This window comes from Dicentrarchus labrax, unplaced genomic scaffold, assembly GCF_905237075.1.
Source record: "Dicentrarchus labrax unplaced genomic scaffold, dlabrax2021, whole genome shotgun sequence".
Lineage (NCBI taxonomy): Eukaryota > Metazoa > Chordata > Actinopteri > Moronidae > Dicentrarchus > Dicentrarchus labrax.
The window spans coordinates 37,712,157-37,719,505 of NW_026136719.1; the positions used below are offsets into that span (position 1 = coordinate 37,712,157).

Genomic DNA, 7,349 nt, shown 5'->3' on the forward strand with positions numbered 1-7,349 from the left:
GAACACACACATCTGCAAAAAACACCCTCAGTCTTCAGCCCAGAAAATAGTGTTTCATATTTCATGGCGGTATCCAAATAACAATTAAAAAACTAAATGCTAACGTTCAATGGTTAACTTGGTTTGCAGGCTGCTAAGCTAACCAGTGCAGTGTAGTTGGACCTTTAGTGCTAGATAAAGTTTTCCTCCACATTCAGAGGGAACTACGATATAACGTAACATTAAACTAATCGACAGATTTCAGCGTTTTTATTGTTGTTGTATTGTTGATGTTGTAACTGTGACCGTCCTCCTGGTTCACGGACCAGCAGCAGGTGCAGCGTGCTCATCTCATGGGTCACCTGACCTGCATGGCCAAACGTCAGCTCTAACAGCCTCAGTACGACCATTACTGTGTTAGTTAAAAATTTAAAACTGGCCCTAAATCAGTTGATCAGCTGTCATCATTGATTGACAGCATTTCTCTTGTTTCTTGTGTTGACGAACTTGACCAATTACCAATCAGATATGGGGTGGCCACAGGGGTGGCCAATGAGCTTTCAGGTGGCCCCGGCCACCCCAGGCCACCCCCCAGAATCACCATTGCGTGTGACCACAAGTCCTGACAGTTTCCACAGCACGCTGAGTGTTTGCACCACCAACAGAAAACCTTCAGCTTCACAGCAACACTTCCTCGATCATAACCCACATGTGACTCAACTAACCAATCAGAATATAGGACGACAGATTCAGAAGATTATTGTAACTATTCAAATATTTAAACATGTAATAATTACACGTGTTAACATAAATATTCAGAGAGTTAACTTTGTAAACTTTATTTTTGGTACATTAAGTAAAATGTGTGAATACTTGAGTTATTTATCCTACACCTCTGTGTGTGTGTGTGTGTGTGTGTGTGTGTGTGTGTGTGTGTGTGTGTGTGTGTGTGACACCGTAGACAAAAAAAAACCACAAAGAGACTCACAGACGGAGAGAGAGGAAGCGGGTGGGCTTCACTTGGTTTGACTCGTGTAAGAAAGCTGATCACCAATGATTTAGTAAGACGATGAAGGAAGCATCTCTACAATGTCTGCTCCGTAAGTGAAATCTTTCTTCTTCTTTCTTCTGTTGTTCTGCTGAGTAGACGGGATGGTGAGAGGATGAGATGTAAGAGCTGAGCTGTGAGCAAATGTTAAATGTCTAATTGCCTGAAATCAGGCAGAATTGTAAACGCCTTACACTCCATTTCCATCTTCTTGGGTAGGTCATGTAATTGAGAAGCATTTTCTGTCACATTGGTTGAAATGTTCTTTACATCTGAACAGCAATAGTTCAAATACTCTGGTGGGGAAATTCCAGTATCAGTCACAGGCCTGTAATAAACCTAGTTATTTAACTGACCTGCCTGCTTACCTTCCCACTTCCTCCTTGCTCTCAATGTACATGACCAGACTCTCCCACAATGACCAGGGACATATTGCTAAGGTGGCTCAGGAGGCAGAGCTGGATGTCCACTAAATCAGAATCAAAAATAGGATTTGAGAAATGAGGGGACATTCCCCTCAACCCCAGTGGAAAATATGTCCTTGGATGACAACTAGCTTGAGAAAAAGCAGCATAGTTGAACATCTTGCTGAAAAGTTTTAATTGGATTCCTTTATTCAGTTCTTTGTCTGAAGAAACCATACCAAACCTCACTGTCTACAGTGGATTATAGAGACATCCTATAGGCTCATGCTGCTGCCACATAAACCACTGGACTATCATACTCAGCTCTAGAAAGCACATCTTTCCACTAACACCTCATCACTGGAATTAACTGCACACAAACTGAAGCTATAGAATCTCAGGACCATGTGGGGATGTGATAGAAATATGGCATTTCTGTTTCATGTAATAATGTGAGGAAGACTTCACACAAGCACAAACGTTGAGGAGGAGAGTGTCTCAGATTTCTCAAATAGTAGGTTTCGATTTCTTAACCTTTTGATCCGGTTCCATTTAAGCTCAAACCAACCTGAGTGTCCTTTCTCTTCAGTGCTGACCTTGTTTCTGTAGCTGCATATCCACCAAAGGTTAGTAAAATTCTTTGGTGGTATCATTGGTTGCTTTAAAAGTTTAGGCTTCTGATATATACCTATATTAGATAAACAAGGACACACCTCAACGTCATTTGTCTGGACGAACAATAAACTGAGATTAAGCTTAATAAGATTCATAAGACAAAAACAGGGAGGCGTGTAGTTTTACGACAGTGTGGTACAGAGGTTTGTTTGGTTCTACCAGTTATCTGAGCTAGTGTCATAATGAATTCATAGAGAAACTCACAAGGTTATTATCAGAAATACAACAATCTGTCTAAGCATGGTATTTCACCCCAAATACCCATGATCCCCCAGCTCATCTGACTGTGAGTCCCAGCAGCTCTCAGATGTTTGAAGAAGACCCTGTCTCTCTGAGCTGTGAGGAGGACGACAGCTCTACTGGATGGACCTTGAGGAGGAACACAACCAGAGACACCAGGACTCAGTGTGGAAAAGACTGGGGAGAAGCAGCTGGTTCTTCTTGTACCATCAGCTTCACCACCACATGGGACAGTGGAGTTTACTGGTGTGAGTCCAGAGAGGAGCAACCAGTAACACCATCAACATCAGTGTCACTGGTAAGATCAGACTGTGGAGTTAGTGTTGATGAAGCTGTGTGTAAATGGATGAAATGCTGTAGTCTGTCTCTGTGTTGAGGTGGACCAGTGATCCTGCAGAGTCCTGTCCTCCCTGTGATGGAGGGAGATGATGTCTCTCTGCACTGTAAAACAAAGACCCCTCCCTCCAACCTCACAGCTGCTTTCTATAAAGATGGCTCCCTCATCAGGACTGAGCCTACAGGTCACATGACCATCCACCATGTTTCCAGGTCTGATGAAGGCCTCTACAAGTGTCACATTGGCAGTCATGGAGAGTCTCCACCCAGCTGGATCACTGTCACAGGTGAGGAGCTCACAGATTATTCTCAAACTAACAGCTGCTGTAAAGTTCTGAATTCAAACCAGGAAAACAAAACCCTGAGTGAAGTTTGAGTTCATGGAGGAAGAATGATCCAAACAGGAGCAACTTCAGTTTCTTAGTTCAATCGTATTATTTTCTGAATGTATTGTCCATATAAAAAATAAATGTTATTTTATTTATTTATTTTATAATATTGTTTTAATATATATATTTTTTTGTTCATTTTAGGAAATCAACTACCACAAGTTCTCCTTCAACCCCATCTGCCTCACCCCACTCTGATTCTGGTTCCCCCCCTCTCTTTCTCCCTTCGTGTTGTGGTCTGCTGTTCCATCTGTCTGTGTTCTGCTTCTACTGGTTCTACTGGTCCTACTGGTGACACGATGCACCCATAGAAAACCTAGAGGTTAGACACAGACAGACATACAAAAAGATAAAGAAGGGGTTTGACATTTACATTTTTTTTTTTACATTTTAGAACTGGAGTCTACAAACAAGTTTCCACTCTAATTACAAACTGTTTCCTTAAGTCTAATATCTTCCTTTCTCCCCATAAATTATATTGCTGTTGTTCAGACGAGACACAGGTGAACCGGGGCAGGGCAGGAAATGAAGTTAAACAAGACACCTAAGGAAAGACTCAACATAAAAGTATATGTTAGTAAATAACTAACTGAAACCAAAAACTATAATAGTGTTATTTAGCCCCCTTCCCAACAAGCTAGCATGAGTTGGTTGGTTCCAATGAATGCCTTAGGTCTTCTAGTGTCATATGGTACCAGTATCTTCAGAAGGTCCATTTCATTTGCTCTTGAGCTTTTGATTTTCTTTTGGCTTTAAAACGGAGATTAAAATTAATTTAAATCTGATCTGATTATTTTGGTTCGTTCCAGCTGCTGAAGTAGAAAGTGGGGGTGGTGACATCCTGGATGACATCACATACACTGAAATATCACGTCAGCAACAACAGCCAATCAGACGGATCACAGGTAATGATGGTTTTATTGATTTTTCTCCTCGGGACAGTGACTGTGTGCGTTCTTGTTCTTGCATCTTTGTGAGGACCAATATGAGTTTTAGACCTTGAGAGGACACTTTGGAAAGTGAGGGCAGTTTTATAAAATGAGGATATTTTGGAGAACATGTCCCTCAAAATTAACAAAACATGTGATACTTTTTGTACCTTGTGGTGAATGTGTTAACAGAAACAGCTCTGTCGTTGTTCAGTTTCCTGTTTCGTGTCCCTGAAAAAATAGGTTAGGTCATTTCCTAAAAGAGTTGTAGTTTTTATCAAACAAACAGCAGGAAATAGTGCGTTTGTTGGGGACTATTTTTCAGTGGCAGATAAATGCACATTTCTGGCTCTTGTAGTTTTGGACAACAATAGAGCTCTATGGCACAGAGAATAAGATATATCAGGCTCTGATCCACTAGTCCAACTATCCAATACCTCTAAGTAGATATATTATACACAACATGATTTGAGTCTGAACATATATATAAATATATATAGAATATCACCAGAGTCGATGAGCCTCTCGGTTGTTTTTTCACTCTGTATATCAAACCACAGCAGCAACTTCCTCTTGTTGATTCCAGCTAACTGTGGTCTGAAGCGGATGAGGTTTCTCACTATAGTCTTGGTGAGTGTACAGAACAAACTGTGGGTTTACTTGTACTTGGGTTAAGAGATTCACAGAGACTGAGACCAACTCACCGAAAGATAACCAGTGTGTGACTCTTAAACTAATCTGAGAATAGCACTAATTACGAGTTAATTAAAGGCAAAAAAATCTACAGAGTCTACGGAGTGAGATTGTAATGACGTCAGCAGGAGATTATTCCAGAAGAAGGGGGCAGACCCTGTAGCCAGATGAGTTCTCTGGGGGAAATATGGGAGAGCAGTATTCTGGTAATGGAGAGCACAGAATGGGACATAAGGTTTAATAAGATTGGACTGAAATGAGGTGGCCACTCAATTTACAGATTTTTAAGTCATCAGAAGCACTGTCAGCCTTAGGTAACTTGAACATTGAAAACCTTTCATGTTTGTCTGCCACATGTATCACTCCCTTAACCCCCTCCCACCAAATCCACAGCAGAGTTCGAGCTGGCTGCCCTAAAGCATACCCTACTTTATGGTCTATTGTACTTTAAATGGGATCATAACTTACTAAATGAACATCATTCTGTATGGAAGAGGAGGAGCTGCCTCCTGCTGGCCATGAGAAAGAATGCAGGTTTAAGATAATTGTATGTTTTGCAGAGAGTGATCCAGCTGCAGTTTACTCAACAGTGAGAGAGCAGAAGACGTCAGTTATGGACAAATAGTCATCAAAGACAAGAGACCAAACAGGACAAGAGGTAAAGCTGTCTTCCTGTGGGGGAATGCTAGAGGTTCTTTATATAAACCATCATCTTAACTAAACACGAAGTCTCGTGCCTTACTGGATTCTTAGTTATTAATGTTAGTTACAATGGTCAATATGATTTTGAATGATGTTTTCTCACTTCTGGAATATAACCTGGAAGTTCCGTTTTGATTTGGCCCTCTATAGACTGACAAAGGCGTATTACAGCTAGTGACACTACAGTGACTTCTTGTTTACATGGCTAATTTCTCTTGATTGGACAGTGTTACAGATGATTCTTTGCAACCAATTATATGTTTTTAATAACCTGTCAGTTTGAAACTCATCAGCAGTTCCTGCTTGTCAGTGTAGAAGTTGTTGTGTGTTGTTCCTCATTGAGTTTGTTTGTTTGTGTTCAGAGTTTCCAGCAGAGCCAGAGGTCGTCTACTCTTCACTGAGGTAGACCTTCACACCTTCAACCAGTCCAACCACTGATGTCCAGCTGGCCTCTAACTGGTCCCCAGAGACTCCCCAGTACTTTCATTTATTTTGTTTCCTATTGTATATAGGCCGGACACACCGACCCGATTATCGGCCGGTGGGCGCCGTAGGACAGTCGGGTGACTCAAGTCGGTTCGGTGTGTCCCGTGCCGCCGTCAGCTTTGGCGTTCATTTTGGCCGATTAGACATGTAGGGATGACCAATGACCAATCTGATTGGTGGAGTGCTAGCCCTTGACTACCGAATCAGTGAGTGCACGAGAAAACTGGAAGTGACGATGGTAAACATACTAGATAAACAGCTGACAACGCCAGTATCTTGTTATTAGCCATCGTATTTTCCGTTCAGCGGTAATGACAATAACGATTCTTCTTGACTACTATCAACACTCTCTGATGAAAACAATGACTGACAACAGCGTGCGCTGTGTTTACTGGAGTCTCGGGGAGAAGGAGCCGCCCGATCAGTCCAGCTGCTTTTCTGCTGACGGTCGGCCGTCGGGTTGGTGTGTCCTGGCCTTTAAAGGTTATATATATGAAACTCACTGCCACTAGATGGCACATTGGAGCTACAGCATCTCAGACCAAAACAATAATAGCACTACAGCTCAACAGACTCTATTAACAAAACCTGTTATTCTACCTCATAACATACAATTCAAAGGGACAGAAAGCAAAGATTAAACTCAATAAAATCATCTCTGTTAGTGTTTCCAACAATCAACAACTCTGGTCTGGTGAAATAAATCCTTAATTCATCGATGTAGATGATAAAAACAGCAGTTTCAGTCGGAACAGACCGGCTATGAAACAAACCACAGAGAAGATATCCTTGATATCCTCTAGATAGATAAATGTTTGAGTCAGAACAGAATCCATTTACAACTATCAGTTGTTTTGTTATGTTTATTTTTATTTCTGTTTTGGGACTCTCGTTGTAGCAGCAGTGAACTTGTTTCTCTGCAGAGTCAATAAACTTTATTCTTGTTGTTCTGTCTAATTAAGAACTTTGACTTGTTCTGAGTTGGTTGGGGCTAATGATACAAACCTCTCTTCAGTGCTGATAAGAATGAAACCTCAACCGCAGACTATAAACAGCATGAACATCATTCCTTCAGTACAGACTGTCTGTTTGAAGAGTTTTGAGATTCTTTAGTCAGTGAACGGCTGAGAAGATTCACTCTGTAAGAAGTTTCTTCTCTCATCAGGTCCTGATTTTTCTTCAGAAACATCATGAAACTCAAACTGAGTCAGCTGACACATTAGATATCAGGTGTCATATGAACATTGAAGCCGATTCTTCTTGCTGTAATCTTCCTGTTCATACTGGACACAGACTGACAAACTCCTGGATACAATACAGTATGCTGTTTATCACACCAAACATATGTAGGGTTACACCAGTGGTTCCAATTCTTCCACTGGTTGCTTCCTTATCACAAGCAGATAACAACCAGATCACAGCAAGTTTGCTGTCGGTTGGCTTTCTGGCTCGATGGGTCGACATATGA

At 41.3% G+C, this 7,349-nt stretch overlaps 1 long non-coding RNA gene and 1 pseudogene across 1 annotated transcript; both read left to right on the plus strand.

The window, feature by feature from the left end:
- The first annotated feature begins 964 nt into the window (after positions 1 to 964).
- Positions 965 to 3,098, plus strand: LOC127351263 (Fc receptor-like protein 5; annotated as a pseudogene).
- Positions 3,099 to 3,285: 187 nt separating this feature from the next.
- LOC127351276 (uncharacterized) lies at positions 3,286 to 5,279 on the plus strand. The gene is made up of 3 exons (XR_007880832.1): positions 3,286 to 3,393; positions 3,881 to 3,976; positions 5,254 to 5,279. It is a non-coding gene; the product is annotated as an uncharacterized LOC127351276 (long non-coding RNA).
- Positions 5,280 to 7,349: the final 2,070 nt, after the last annotated feature.